Source organism: Neoarius graeffei, chromosome 1, assembly GCF_027579695.1.
Source record: "Neoarius graeffei isolate fNeoGra1 chromosome 1, fNeoGra1.pri, whole genome shotgun sequence".
Lineage (NCBI taxonomy): Eukaryota > Metazoa > Chordata > Actinopteri > Siluriformes > Ariidae > Neoarius > Neoarius graeffei.
In genome coordinates this window covers 96,911,951-96,927,536 of record NC_083569.1, presented here as the reverse complement: position 1 = coordinate 96,927,536, position 15,586 = coordinate 96,911,951, and the positions used below count along the sequence as shown (strand labels likewise).

The following is a 15,586-nucleotide window of genomic DNA, read 5'->3' as shown; positions in this document are numbered from 1 at the left end:
CGTCCAATATTTGTAACCGCAGGGTCGCAGGCAAGCTGGAGCCTCTCTCAGCTGACTGCGGGCGAGAGGTGCAGTACACCCTGGACAAGTCACCAGATCATCACAGTAATGATCAAATTGTTTTTTTTTCCAAAACCAGTAGAATGATAACAGTGTGATCAGCCTGATCATCTTGTTATAAACTCTTGTTTTATCTTCATTCATGATAATGATTTGTACCATTACAGTCCTCATTTAAAGTGTTTGCAACAAACGAAATAACAAAAGTTTATTGAGTTTTTTTAAAGGTAAATAGGTAAATATTAAGCATGTTTTGGTTACACTGCTTGTAAAGGATATGAAGTAAACATTTGTAAAATATTTCAGCAGAACTTGATAATGATTTATTGTTTTACAATATAAATAATGGTGCAGGTCTGTCAGACCAAAGACCAACAAGTTTTGGCTGCTCCTGTTAGGGGTCACCACAGTGGATCTGTTCCACATATTTGATTTGGCGTAGGTTTTACACCGGATGCCCTTCCTGGCGCAAACCTCCCCATTCTATCCGGGCTTGGGACTGATACTAAGTATGCACTGGCTTGTGCAACCCCAGAGGCTGGGTATATTACCTAACCTGCATGTCTTTTGAACTGTGGGGGAAACCGGAGCACCTGGAGGAAACCCACACAGACACGGACAGAACATGCGAACTCCACACAGAAAGGCCCCCGTCGGCCATGATGTTCAAATCTGGAATCTTCTTGCTGTGAGGCGACAGAGCTAACCACTGCACCACCATGCTGCCCTGTCAGGCCCATGAACACTGAGTGTAGAACAATAACATCACCACACAAGGTTGAATAGATTACTGATAAACTTCCCACGAACATTTTCTGTGTTTCCATTTGCATAGAGTGTTGAGAGAATACAACCCCAATTCCAAAAGTTTGGAATGCTGTGTAAAACATAAATAAATCAGAATGTGATCATTTGAAAATCATGTAAACCCGATATTTCAATGAAAATAGTACAAAGACAACATATCAAATATTGAAACTGAGAAATATTAGGATCTCATCTCATTATCTCTAGCCGCTTTATCCTTTTACAGGGTCGCAGGCAAGCTGGAGCCTATCCCAGCTGACTACGGGTGAAAGGCGGGGTACACCCTGGACAAGTCGCCAGGTCATCACAGGGCTGACACATAGACACAGACAACCATTCACACTCACATTCACACCTACGGTCAATTTAGAGTCACCAGTTAACCTAACCTGCATGTCTTTGGACTGTGGGGGAAACCGGAGCACCCGGAGGAAACCCACGTGGACACGGGGAGAACATGCAAACTCCACACAGAAAGGCCCTCACCGGCCACGGGGCTTGAACCCGGACCTTCTTGCTGTGAGGCGACAGCGCTAACCACTACACCACTGTGCCACCCAAATATGAGGATATTTTGAAAAACACATGTTCAATTTGAATTTGATTCCAGCAACATATTTCAAAAAAGTTGGGACAGGTGCATGTTTATTACTGTGTTGCATCACTTCTACTTTTAACAACACTCTGTAAACGTTTGGGAACTGAAGAGACCAATTGCTGTAGTTTTGAAAGTGAAATGTTGTCCAATGTTGCCATACAGCTGTAATCAGTGCAGAAAGCAGTTTGGCATCGTCTTACTGAAATAAGCAAAGAGTTCTGAAAATGATGTCATCTGGATGGCAGCATATTGCTCTGAAATGTGTATATATCATTCAGCATTAATGATGCCTTCCCAGATGTACAAGCTACCCATGTCATGTGCACTAAAGCAACATTATACCATCACAGATGCTGGCTTTTGAACTGTGCTGATACCAAGCCAGATGGTCCTCTGCTCTTTAGCCTGGAGGATGTGGTGTCCAAGATTTCTAAAAAAAATTTCTACTTTTGATTCATCAGACCTCGGGATAATTTTCCACTTCACCTCAGTCCATCGTAAAAGAGCTCGGGCTCAGAGAAGGTGACGGTGTTTCTGGATATTGTTTATATCTGGTTTCAATTTGCATTTGTGGATGCAGTAATGAACTGTTTTCACAGATGATAGTTTTCTGAAGTGTTCCTGAGCTCATACAGTGATTTCCCCTCCAAACAGCACGGTGGTGTAGTGGTTAGCACTGTCGCCTCACAGCAAGAATGTTCTGGGTTCAAGCTCAGTGACCAATGGGGGCCTTTCTGTGTGGAGTTTGCATGTTCTCCCTGTGTCTGTGTGGGTTTCCTCCAGGTGCTCCATTTTCCCCCACAGTTCAAAGACACACAGTTAGGTTAACATGGGGCGGCCTTGGGCTGAAGTGCCCTTGAGCAAGGTACCTAACCCCTAACTGCTCCCCGGGCGCTGTAATATGGCTGCCCACTGCTCTGGGTGTGTGTGCGTGTGTTCACTACTTCAGATGGGTGAAATACAGAGGGTGAATTTCACTGTACTTGAGTGTGCATGTGACAAATAAAGGCTTCTTCTTCTTGTTCTTCAAATGTCTGTTTTTAATGCAGTGTCGCCTGAGGCCCCAAAGATCATGGGCATCTAATGTTGGTTTTCATCCCTGTCCCTTGTATACAGTGATTTCTCTGAATCTTTGAATGATATTATGTACAATAAATGATGTGATCCCCAAATTCTTTCCAATTTTACATTGAGGAACATTATTCTTAAACTGTTGTGCTATTTGTCTTTCACAGAGCAGTGAACTCCTCCCCATGTTTACTTCTGAGAGACTCTGCCTCTCTGGGATGCTTTTTTGATATCCAATCATGTTACTGACCTGTTGTCAATTAACCAAATTAGATTTTTTTTTTTTAGCATTACACAACTTTTTCAGCCTTTTGTTGCCCCGTCCAAACTTTTCTGAAGCATGTTGCTGGCACTAAATTCTAAATGAGAATATATTTTTGCAAAAAACAATACAATTTCTCAGTTTCAACATTTGATATGTTGTCAGTGTACTATTTTCAATTAAATATAAGTTTTCCATGATTTGGAAATCATCCCATTCTGATTTATTTACATTTTACACAGTGTTCCAAACTTTTTGGAATTGGGGTTGGAGATGAGAGTTGAGTCGATGAGCAGATTTGTGTTAAATGTTCACAAAGATGTATTTTAAAGTATGTGAATCAAATAAGTCCCCAGTGCATGTTCTGAACATCATGGCCTTTCAATCTTGTCTCAGGCTAACCTAAAACCTTCAACCCTATACACACAATTCATATACAAATGTGTGCAATAGCCTATTGCTTGAAATTCTTGTCCAATGCCTTGAAAAAGGATTCATACCCCTTGAACTTTTTCACATTTTTCCACCTTACAACCATGAACTTAAAAGTTTTTTATTGAGATTTTATGTGATAAACCAACACAGAGTAGCACATAATTGTGAAGTGAAACGAAAATGATAAATGGTCTTCAAAAGTTTAAACAAATAAAAATCTGAAAAATGTGGTGTGCATTAGTATTCAGCCCCCTGTACTCTGATACCTCTAAATATAATCCAGTGCAATCAATTGCCTTCAGAAGTCATCTAATTAGTTAATAGAGTCCTACTGTGTGTAATTTACCCTCAGCATAAATACACTTGTTCTGTGAAGGCCTCAGTGGTTTGTTAGAGAACACTGAAGAACAAACAGTATCATGAAGACCAAAGAACTCACCAGACAGGTCAGGGATAAAGTTCTGGAGAAGTTTAAAGCAGGGTTAGGTTATAAAAAAAATCCCAAGCTCTGAACATCTCAAGAAGCACTGTTCAATCCATCATTCAAAAATGGAAAAAGTATGGCACAACTGCAAACCTACCAAGACATGGCCATCCACCTAAACTGACAGAGCGAGCAAGGAGAGCACTGGTCAGAGAAGCAGCCAAGAGGCCCATGATCACTCTGGAGGAGCTGCAGAAATCCACAGCTTAGGTGGGTGAATCTGTGCACAGAACAACTATAAGTCATACACTCCACAAATCTGGCCTTTTTGGAAGAGTGGCAAGAAGAAAGTCATTGTTGAAAGACAGGCATAAGAAGTCCCATTTGCAGTTTGCCAGAAGCCATGTAGGGGACACAGCAAACATGTGGAAGAAGGTGCTTTGGTCACATGAGACCAAAGTTGAACTTTTTGGCCTAAATGCAAAGCGCTATGTGTGGTGGAAAACTAACACTGCTCATCACCCTGCACACACCATCTCCACTGTGAAACATGGTGGTGGCAGCATCATGCTATGGGGATGCTTTTCTTCAGCAGGGACAGGGAAGCTGGTCAGAGTTGATGGGAAGATGGATGGAGCCAAATACAGGGCAATCCTAGAAGAAAACCTGTTGGAGGCTGCAAAAGACTTGAGACTGGGAAGGAGATTGACCTTCCAGCAAGACAATGACCCTAAACATACAGCCAGAGCTACAATGGAATGGTTTAGATCAAAGAATATTCATGTGTTAGAATGGCCCAGTCAAAGTCCAGACCTAAATCCCATTGGCAAGACTTGAAAATTGCTGTCCACAGATGCTCTCTATCCAACCTGGCTGAGTTTGAGCTATTTTGCAAAGAAGAATGGGCAAAAATTTCAGTGTCTAGATGTGCAAACCTGGTAGAGACATACCACAAAAGACTTGCAGCTGTAATTGCAGCAAAAGGTGGCTCTACAAAGTATTGATACAGGGGGGCTGAATACTAATGCACACCACATTTTTCAGATTTTTATTTGTTTAAAATTTCGAAGACCACTTATCATTTTCATTTCACTTCACAATCATGTGCTACTCTGTGTTGGTCTATCACATAAAATCTCAATAAAAAACTTTTAAGTTCGTGGTTGTAAGGTGGAAAAATGTGAAAAAGTTCAAGGGGTATGAATACTTTTTCAAGGCACTGTATTCATTTTCAATTTAACAGCTATAGACACGATGCACCGATATCATAAAACCACATCACATTTGTTTATGTCATCATACTGGATGGAAAATGAATGGAGCAGCAGCTGACTCGCAAAAAATGAAGCATATATGTTTATTTTACATGCATACCGTAAGCGATTATCCATCCATTATCTGTAATTGCTTATCCTGTCCAGGGTCATGGGCAAACTGGAGCCTATCCCAGCTGACTATGGGCAAGAGGCAGGGTACATCATGGACAAGTTGCCAGGTCATCGCAGGGCTGACACATAGAGACAAAGAACCATTCACACTCACACCTATGGTCAATTTAGAGCCACCAATTAAGCAAACCTGCATGTCTTTGGACTGTGGGGGAAACCAGAGCACTTGGAGGAAACCCACACAGACACAGGGAGAACATGCAAACGCCACACAGAAAGGCCTCCATCAGCCGCTGGGCTCAAACCCAGAACCTCCTTGCTGTGAGGCAACAGTGTTCACCACTACACCACCATGTCACTGCATAAATGATTCATTTCTCTACAATTGTTTGAGCAAGACATTTTATTTTGCATGAACAAACATATTAAATACTTTTATTCCAGTTGCAATTGTTTGAGACTACATGGGAAGCCCTTAAACATCTCACTGCGAATCAGAGATTTGCTTGGAGGCTACAGTGGTGCTATAATTTGTAAATTGCAAAGACATTGAAAGTAAAAAGTTCTGTTGGATTGTTTCTGAAATTTGTTGTTTAAGTCTAAATAGCTTTCACCTCTTCAGCTAGCAGCTTAGCAACTTTTGGCAGGAAATGGCAGACAATACTAATGTTGATTTTACATTACATTACATTACTGGCATTTTCAGATGCTCTTATCCAGAGTGATATACAACATACCCAGAGCAGCCTGGGGAGCAGTTGGGGGTTAGGTGCTTTGCTCTCGGGCATTTCAGCCATTCCTGCTGGTCTGGGGAATCAAACTGGCAACCTTTTATTTGATTTTAGAAAATACCTTTGATGCTCATACTTATGAGAAAATTAAAGAAGAGGGCAGAGATTGGTTGAGAGTCATGGGGAGATCCAGTGTTGACATTAAAAGAATAAAAATATCAACTGAAAAAAATGTATTACCAACAGTTTTGAGGTCATTTGTTTATATTTTCTGAATTCACAAATCAGCATGATCAAAATAAGCCAATATTCATGTTTTTTTGTTCGTGTACAACATTTTTATAGCTTGCAGAATTCTGAATAGCGAACTGCAAACTAATTTTCCAAGCGGGATTAAAACGTTTCTGAAAAGAATGCAGTAACCATCCGTCTCTACTATCTCAGTTCAGAGATATTTAAAGGGTAAATAGCAAAATACTTCCGATCATCAAGTCCAGAGGATGAAACTGCATTGTAAACAACAGCTGATGAGCCATTTACAGTTGAAGTGTTCACTGCATAGCCATCTATACAGTCAGAGTCAAATCTTTGTGATTTATCTCTGCAATCCACCTGTCTCTATTCGTAGGATCAACTGGTGCAGCTGGACTCCTGTAGAAAGATAGCCTATCTCTTGACTCATCATAATGACTGTGACACCCAACAGCAGAGCAGGAATTTATCATGATTTTTTGTTCAGAATCATACAATCCAGCCACTGTTTGTTTCCATCCAACATGGCGGTTAACTCAATAAACATGCCATGATGATGTCACGTGCATAGTCTCCATAGACTACCTGCAGCATTGAATATATATATATATATATATATATATATATATATATATCATCTCATTATCTCTAGCCGCTTTATCCTGTTCTACAGGGTCGCAGGCAAGCTGGAGCCTATCCCAGCTGACTATGGGCGAAAGGCGGGGTACACCCTGGACAAGTCACCAGGTCATCACAGGGCTGACATATAGACACAGACAACCATTCACACTCACATTCACACCTACGGTCAATTTAGAGTCACCAGTTAACCTAACCTGCATGTCTTTGGACTGTGGGGGAAACCGGAGCACCCGGAGGAAACCCACGCGGACACGGGGAGAACATGCAAACTCCGCACAGAAAGGCCCTCGCCGGCCACGGGGCTCGAACCCGGACCTTCTTGCTGTGAGGCGACAGCGCTAACCACTACACCACCGTGCCGCCCATATATATATATATATATATATATATATATATATGGGATTAAATTAATGCCAAAAAGATTTTGAGCTTGTGAAATGATGTTTGAATTTGTAAAAAGTTTTGCAGCTGTAGAAATATTTTGTGCATGTGTGAAAAGTTTTGTTCGCACAGATATATTTTTGCTCTGTAAATACGTATGGTAACCTGGCAAATAAACAAGACTTGTAATACAGTGGTGGAAAGGGAAACAGAATTCTGAGGGGAATGGAATCAACTACTTCACCATCTCTGCTTTCTAACAACAGGAGCAGCTACTGAGCCTTATCAGCAAGCTACAAACTTGGATCAGTGCCATTTGGATGTTTAGTCAAAGATGTCAGCAAAACTATATGGACTGATCTAGAGGATGAGGTTGTAACTTTCCCCACTGAAGATCAGTGGAAGCAGCTCCAGAATGATTTCTGCTATTTATGGAACATTTACAACTGTGTTGGGGCAATAGGTGGTAAACACATCAGAGTCCATGCCCCAGTCATGGTAGTAGGAACTTCCACATAGGATAGTTGTATCCTGATGGCTGTATGTGATGCCAGGGCATCAATCTATCCATTATCTGTAGCCACTTATCCTGCTCTACAGGGTCGCAGGCAAGCTATCCCAGCTGACTTTGGGCGAAAGGCGGGGTACACCCTGGACAAGTCGCCAGGTCATCGCAGGGCTGACACAGAGACAAACAACCATTCACACTCACAGTCACACCTATGGTCAATTTAGTGTCACCAATTAACCTAACCTGCATGTCTTTGGACTGTGGGAGAATCCGGAACACCCAGAGGAAACCCACGCGAACATGCAAACTCCACACAGAAAGACCCTCGTTGGCCGCTGGGCTCGAACCCAGGACCTTCTTGCTGTGAGGCGATGGTGCTAACCACTACAACACCGTACCGCCTACAAATAAAATTGTGTTTTCAAAACCTTATTTAAGTAAAAGTATGTAAGTATTATCAGCTTTGGAAATTCCCCTTATTGAGTTCAGGACAATAGGCTCAGCTGCCATGTGTTGGAGTTTACCCCAGTGAACAAGAGGGTCGCCTCTCTGTGCCTTCGGATTGGGGAGAGGGCTCTTGCTGTTGTTTGTGCCTACGGGCCGAATAGCAGTATAGAGTATCCGGCCTTCTTGGAGTCCCTGGGAGAGGTACTGAGGGGTGCTCAGACTGGGGACTCCATTGTGCTACTGGGGGACTTCAATGCTCACGTGGGCGATGACAGTGACACCTGGAGGGGCGTGGTTGGGAGGAACGGCCTCCCTGATCTGAACCCGAGTGGTGTTTTGTTATTGGACTTCTGTGCTAGTCACGGTTTGTCCATAACAAACACCATGTTCGAGCATAGGGGTGTCCATAAGTGCACGTGGCGCCAGGACACCTTAGGTCAGAGGTCGATGATAGACTTTGTTGTCGTTTCATCTGATCTCCAGCCCTATGTCTTGGACACTCGGGTGAAGAGAGGGGCTGAGCTGTCAACTGATCACCACCTGGTGGTGAGTTGGATCCACTGGCGGAGGAGGACGCTGGACAGACCTGGCAGGCCCAAACGTATGGTGAGGGTCTGCTGGGAACGTCTGGCCGAGCACTCTGTCAGGGGGGGTCTTTAACTCCCACCTCCGGGAGAGCTTTTCCCAGCTTCTGAGGGAGGCGGGGGACATTGAGTCTGAGCGGACCACGTTCTCTACCTCCATTGTGGATGCAGCTGTTCGGAGCTGTGGCTGCAAGGTCTCCGGTGCCTGTCGTGGCAGCAATCCCCGAACCCGGTGGTGGACACCAGAAGTAAGGGATGCCGTCAAGCTGAAGAAGGAGTCCTATTGGACCATGTTGACCTCCAGGACACCTGAGGCAGCTGACGGGTATCAGCAGGCCAGGCGTGCCACAGCTCAGGCAGTTGCGGAAGCAAAAACTCGGAACTGGGAGAAGTTTGGGGAGGTCATGGAGAAAGACTATCGGTTGGCCTCAAAGAAATTCTGGCAAACCATCCAGCGCCTCAGGAAGGGGAAGCAGTACTCTGCCAACACTGTTTACAGTGCGGGTGGGGAGCTGTTGACCTCGACTGGGGACATTGTCGGGTGGTGGAAGGAACACTTTGAGGATCTCCTCAATCCCACCATCATGTCTTCCATTGAGGAGACTGAGGCTGATGACTCAGAGGTGGACTCGTCCATTACCCAAGCCGAAGTCACTGAGGTGGTTTGCAAGCTCCTCGGTGGCAAGGCACTGGGGTGGATGAGATCTGCCCTGAGTATCTCAAGTCTCTGGATGTTGTGGGGCTGTCTTGGTTGACACACCTCTGCAACATCGCGTGGCGGTCGGGGACAGTGCCTCTGGAGTGGCAGACTGGGGTGGTGGTCCGTCTTTTTAAGAAAGGGGACCGGAGAGTGTGCTCCAATTATAGGGGAATCACACTTCTCAGCCTCCCAGGGAAGGTTTACTCCAGGGTACTGGAGAGGAGAATTCGACCAATAGTCGAACCTCAGATCCAGGAGGAACAATGCGGTTTTCATCCTGGTCGCGGAACACTGGACCAGCTCTATACCCTTCATAGGGTGCTCAAGGGTTCATGGGAGTTTGCCCAACCAGTCCACATGTGCTTTGTGGCTCTGGAGAAGGCATTTGACCATGTCCCTCGTGGTATTCTGTGGGGGGTGCTTCGGGAGTATGGGGTTCGGGGCTCTTTGCTAAGGGCTGTCCGGTCTCTGTACGAACGAAGCAGGAGTCTGGTTCGCATTGCCGGCAGTAAGTCAGACCTGTTCCCAGTGCATGTTGGACTCTGGCAGGGCTGCCCCTTGTCACCGGTTCTGTTCATAATTTTTATGGACAGAATTTCTAAGCGCAGCCAGGGGCCAGAAGGAATCCTGTTTGGGAACCACAGGATTTCATCTCTGCTTTTTGCGGATGATGTTGTCCTGTTGGCTTCTTCAAACCAGGACCTTCAGCATGCACTGGGGCAGTTTGCAGTCGAGTGTGAAGCAGCTGAGATGAGAATCAGCACCTCCAGGTCCAAGGCCATGGTTCTCGACCGGAAAAGGGTGGCTTGCCCTCTCCAGGTTGGTGGAGAAGTCCTGCCTCAAGTGGAGGAGTTTAAGTATCTCGGGATCTTGTTCACAAGTGAGGGAAGGATGGAGCATGAGATCGACAAGCGGATCAGTGCAGCCTCCACAGTGATGCGGTCGCTTTACCCGTCTGTCGTGGTGAAGAAGGAGCTGAGCCAAAAGGCGAAGCTCTCAATTTACCGGTCGATCTACGTTCCGACTCTCACCTATGGTCATAAGCTTTGGGTAATGACCAAAAGAACAAGATCGCGGATACAAGCGGCCGAAATGAGTTTCCTTCGCAGGGTGGCTGGGTGCTCCCTTAGAGATAGGGTGAGAAGCACAGTCACTCGGGAGGAGCTCGGAGTAGAGCCGCTGCTCCTCCACATCGAGAGGAATCAGCTGAGGCGGCTCGGGCATCTTTTTCGGATGCCTCCTGGATGCCTCCCTGGGGAGGTGTTCCAGGCATATCCCCCCAGGAGGAGGCCCCGGGGAAGACCCAGGACATGCTGGAGGGACTACGTCTCTCGGCTGGCCTGGGAACACCTCGGTGTTCTTCCCGAGGAGCTGGCCGAGGTGTCTGGGGAAAGGGAAGTTTGGGCTTCCATGCTTAGACTGCTGCCTCTGTGACCCGGCCCTGGATAAAGCGGAAGAAGACAAGATGAGACGAGTTCAGGACAGAGTCAGTATAATCACAGAAAAATTTTATGTCCCCTCCATGAGACAAATAATCAATAATGTACTAGTTAAGCTGTAATCGTTTTGCTGGAGGTGACAAATATTATCATGATGAAACTGTGTGAAATTATAACCAACGTTATGGAAGCTAGTTGGACAGATAATGGAATATAGTCATTGTGACAGCAGGGACTTGGTTGGGCATCAGCTGTGGACGGAGAGGAGGCAGGGAGAACCAGCAGGTAACATATGATGAGTCCAGTGGCGGCTGCTGGTTTTTAAAACAGGGGAAGCCCATTTTACGCATTCATCATAAAACCTGTAGGCCGGATATCAAAGCATAGAAAGGTGTGCCCCATTAGCATAGTGAACTAGAAAACTCTACCTACTGGCAGAAAGTATTTTTGCTTGTACATTTCATGTTATAGTCTGGCTTGCCAGGCTAGTGCCTCATATCCTTAATCAAAAATATCAAACATCCAAAAATCACTGGCTATTCAACGAAGAGCCTTGAACATCATACCCTGATATGCAACACAGAGTCTTTAACACAACACCCAGCTGTGCAACACATCCTTGAACATCTTCTGCAACACAGTCTGGAAATTCATAACCAGGTAGGCTATGCAACACACAGAACCTTGAATATTATACCCAGGTATAACCTATAACACAGAGCCCACCATTCTCTTAACATTACTGAACAATGAACACACTTCAGATTCATGAACATTATATGATGCACACTATTTATACACAAATTCTGCCCTCCGCTCCTCGTCTCGTCTCGTCTCGTCTCGTCTTCTTCCGCTTTATCCGGGACCGGGTCGCGGAGGCAGCAGTCTAAGCAGGGAAGCCCAAACTTCCCTTTCCCCAGACACCTCGGCCAGCTCCTCGGGAAGAACACCGAGGCGTTCCCAGGCCAGCCGAGAGACATAGTCCCTCCAGCGTGTCCTGGGTCTTCCCCGGGGCCTCCTCCCGGGGGGACATGCCTGGAACACCTCCCCAGGGAGGCGTCCAGGAGGCATCCGAAAAAGATGCCCGAGCCACCTCAGCTGATTCCTCTCGATGTGGAGCAGCAGCGGCTCTACTCCGAGCTCCTCCCGAGTGACTGTGCTTCTCACCCTATCTCTAAGGGAGCGCCCAGCCACCCTGCGAAGGAAACTCATTTCGGCCGCTTGTATCCGCGATCTTGTCCTTTCGGTCATTACCCAAAGCTCATGACCATAGGTGAGAGTCGGAACATAGATCGACCGGTAAATTGAGAGCTTCGCCTTTTGGCTCAGCTCCTTCTTCACCACAACGGACCGGTAAAGCGACCGCATCACTGCGGAGGCTGCACCGATCCGCCTGTCGATCTCACGCTCCATCCTTCCCTCACTCGTGAACAAGATCCCGAGATACTTAAACTCCTCCACTTGAGGCAGAACTTCTCCACCAACCTGGAGAGGGCAAGCCACCCTTTTCCGGTCGAGAACCATGGCCTCGGACTTGGAGGTGCTGATTCTCATCCCAGCCGCTTCACACTCGACTGCAAACCGCCCCAGTGCATGCTGAAGGTCCTGGTTTGAAGAAGCCAGCAGGACAACATCATCCGCAAAAAGCAGAGATGAAATCCTGTGGTTCCCAAACAGGATTCCTTCTGGCCCCTGGCTGCGCCTAGAAATTCTGTCCATAAAAATTATGAACAGAACCGGTGACAAAGGGCAGCCCTGACGGAGTCCAACATGCACTGGGAACAGGTCTGACTTACTGCCGGCAATGCGAACCAGACTCCTGCTCCGTTCGTACAGGGACCGGACAGCCCTTAGCAAAGAGCCCCGAACCCCATACTCCCGAAGCACCCCCCACAGAATACTACGGGGGACACGGTCGAATGCCTTCTCCAGATCCACAAAGCACATGTGGACTGGTTGGGCAAACTCCCATGAACCCTCGAGCACCCTATGAAGGGTATAGAGCTGGTCCAGTGTTCCGCGACCAGGACGAAAACCGCATTGTTCCTCCTGGATCCGAGGTTCGACTATTGGTCGAATTCTCCTCTCCAGTACCCTGGAGTAAACCTTCCCTGGGAGGCTGAGAAGTGTGATTCCCCTATAATTGGGGCACACTCTCCGGTCCCCTTTCTTAAAAAGAGGGACCACCACCCCAGTCTGCCACTCCAGAGGCACTGTCCCCGACCGCCACGCGATGTTGCAGAGGCGTGTCAACCAAGACAGCCCCACAACATCCAGAGACTTGAGATACTCAGGGCGGATCTCATCCACCCCCGGTGCCTTGCCACCGAGGAGCTTGCAAACCACCTCAGTGACTTCGGCTTGGGTAATGGACGAGTCCACCTCTGAGTCATCAGCCTCAGTCTCCTCAGTGGAAGACATGACGGTGGGATTGAGGAGATCCTCAAAGTATTCCTTCCACCGCCCGACAATGTCCCCAGTCGAGGTCAACAGCTCCCCACCCGCACTGTAAACAGTGTTGGCAGAGTACTGCTTCCCCCTCCTGAGGCGCCGGACGGTTTGCCAGAATTTCTTCGAGGCCGACCGATAGTCCTTCTCCATGGCCTCCCCGAACTCCTCCCAGTTCCGAGTTTTTGCCTCCGCAACTGCCCGAGCTGCAGCACGCCTGGCCTGCCGATACCCGTTAGCTGCCTCGGGAGTCCTGGAGGTTAACATGGCCCGATAGGACTCCTTCTTCAGCTTGACGGCATCCCTTACTTCTGGTGTCCACCACCGGGTTCGGGGATTGCCGCCACGACAGGCACCGGAGACCTTGCGGCCACAGCTCCGAACAGCTGCGTCCACAATGGAGGTAGAGAACATGGTCCACTCAGACTCAATGTCCCCCGCCTCCCTCGGAAGCTGGGAAAAGCTCTCCCGGAGGTGGGAGTTAAAGACCTCCCCGACAGAGTGCTCGGCCAGACGTTCCCAGCAGACCCTCACCATACGTTTGGGCCTGCCAGGTCTGTCCAGCTTCCTCCTCCGCCAGCGGATCCAACTCACCACCAGTTGGTGATCAGTTGACAGCTCAGCCCCTCTCTTCACCCGAGTGTCCAAGACATAGGGCCGGAGATCAGATGAAACGACTACAAAGTCTATCATTGACCTCCGACCTAAGGTGTCCTGGTGCCACGTGCACTTATGGACACCCCTATGCTCGAACATGGTGTTCGTTATGGACAAACCGTGACTAGCACAGAAGTCCAATAACAAAACACCACTCGGGTTCAGATCGGGGAGGCCGTTCCTCCCAACCACGCCCCTCCAGGTGTCACTGTCATCTCCCACGTGAGCATTGAAGTCCCCCAGTAACACAATGGAGTCCCCAGTCTGAGCACTCCTCAGTACCTCTCCCAGGGACTCCAAGAAGGCCGGATACTCTATACTGCTATTTGGGCCATAGGCACAAACAACAGCAAGAGCCCTCTCCCCAATCCGAAGGCGCAGCGAGGCGACCCTCTCGTTCACTGGGGTAAACTCCAACACATGGCGGCTGAGCTGGGGAGCTATAAGCAAGCCCACACCAGCCCGCCGCCGCTCACCACGGGCGACTCCAGAGAAGTGGAGAGTCCAGCCCCTCTCGAGGAGCTGGGTTCCAGAGCCCAAGCTGTGCGTGGAGGTGAGCCCGACTATCTCTAGCTGGTACCTCTCAACCTCCCGCACAAGCTCAGGCTCTTTCCCCCCCAGCGAAGTGACATTCCATGTCCCAACAGCCAGCCGCTGTGTCCGGGGATCAGGTCGTCGAGGCCCCTGCCTTCGACTGCCACCCAATCCACATTGCACCAGTCCCCTACTGCTACCTCTGTGGGTGGTGAACCCACAGGAGGTCGGGCCCACGTCACCTCTTCGGGCTGAGCCCGGCCGGGCCCCATGGGCAAAGGCCCGGCCACCAAGTGCTCGCATACGAGCCCCAACCCCAGGCCTGGCTCCAGGGTGGGGCCCCGGCTGCGTCATCCCGGGCGACGTCACGGTCCTTGGATTTTTCTCCATAGGGGTTTTGGTGAACTGCTCTTAGTCTGGCCTGTCACCTAGGACCTGTCTGCCTTGGGAAACCCTGACAGGGGCATAATGCCCCCGACAACATAGCTCCTAGGATCATTCAAGCACACAAACCCCTCCACCACAATAAGGTGGCAGTTCAAGGAGGGGGCCCTCCGCTCCTTTTCCAGAAAATGGTCTGTGACCCTGTCATACTCGCTGGTTGTGCTTTCCAGAGACTTCACCAATTTCTGTTAGCAGCTAGCACTGCAGATCCCAATAAGGCTCAAGCTAGCCTACAACCAGATTGAACTACAAATGAAATAAACGAGTGAATTCACGAATGATCAAATTGATAGAATGGATGAAAGTTAATGGAGCACAACAAGTAATATTTACATTTATTTACATAGTAATGTACAGAGACATCAATGAGAAGAAACGTTTATATGAAAAGAAATTCGGACAGCACTTTGGCACACAACTACACTTTCTCGACATCCGCTAGGGACTGATCATGCTTCCGTGTTCCTCGCCGACGCCGAAGTACAGAGCCCGCCCTCCTCATGTCTTTCAAACACTACCTCCAATAATCCTTCATCAGCCCGGCTTCTTGCCCCTCCCACTGTCTCGTTAGTCCCAGAGAAGCCCGGCTTCCCTGGAAGTGACGATTTTGTCGATTTTAACCCATAACAACTAGCCGAAATTGGCTGTTCAGAGCCCTCTCATAGACTGCAACGGATACCCAGCTGCCAGCGCATAGAGCCCATTGAAATAAGAAATGTTACAGCCAGTGTTGCCAGATTGGGCGGTTTTAAGTGCATTTTTGCGGGTTTTGAA

At 47.9% G+C, this 15,586-nt stretch overlaps 1 protein-coding gene across 1 annotated transcript in view; it reads right to left on the bottom strand.

Annotated features, from left to right (window-relative positions):
- The window catches only part of LOC132885533 (titin-like), a 978,782-nt gene that overhangs the window by 72,090 nt on the left and 891,106 nt on the right, over window positions 1-15,586 (bottom strand). The window lies entirely within an intron of this gene.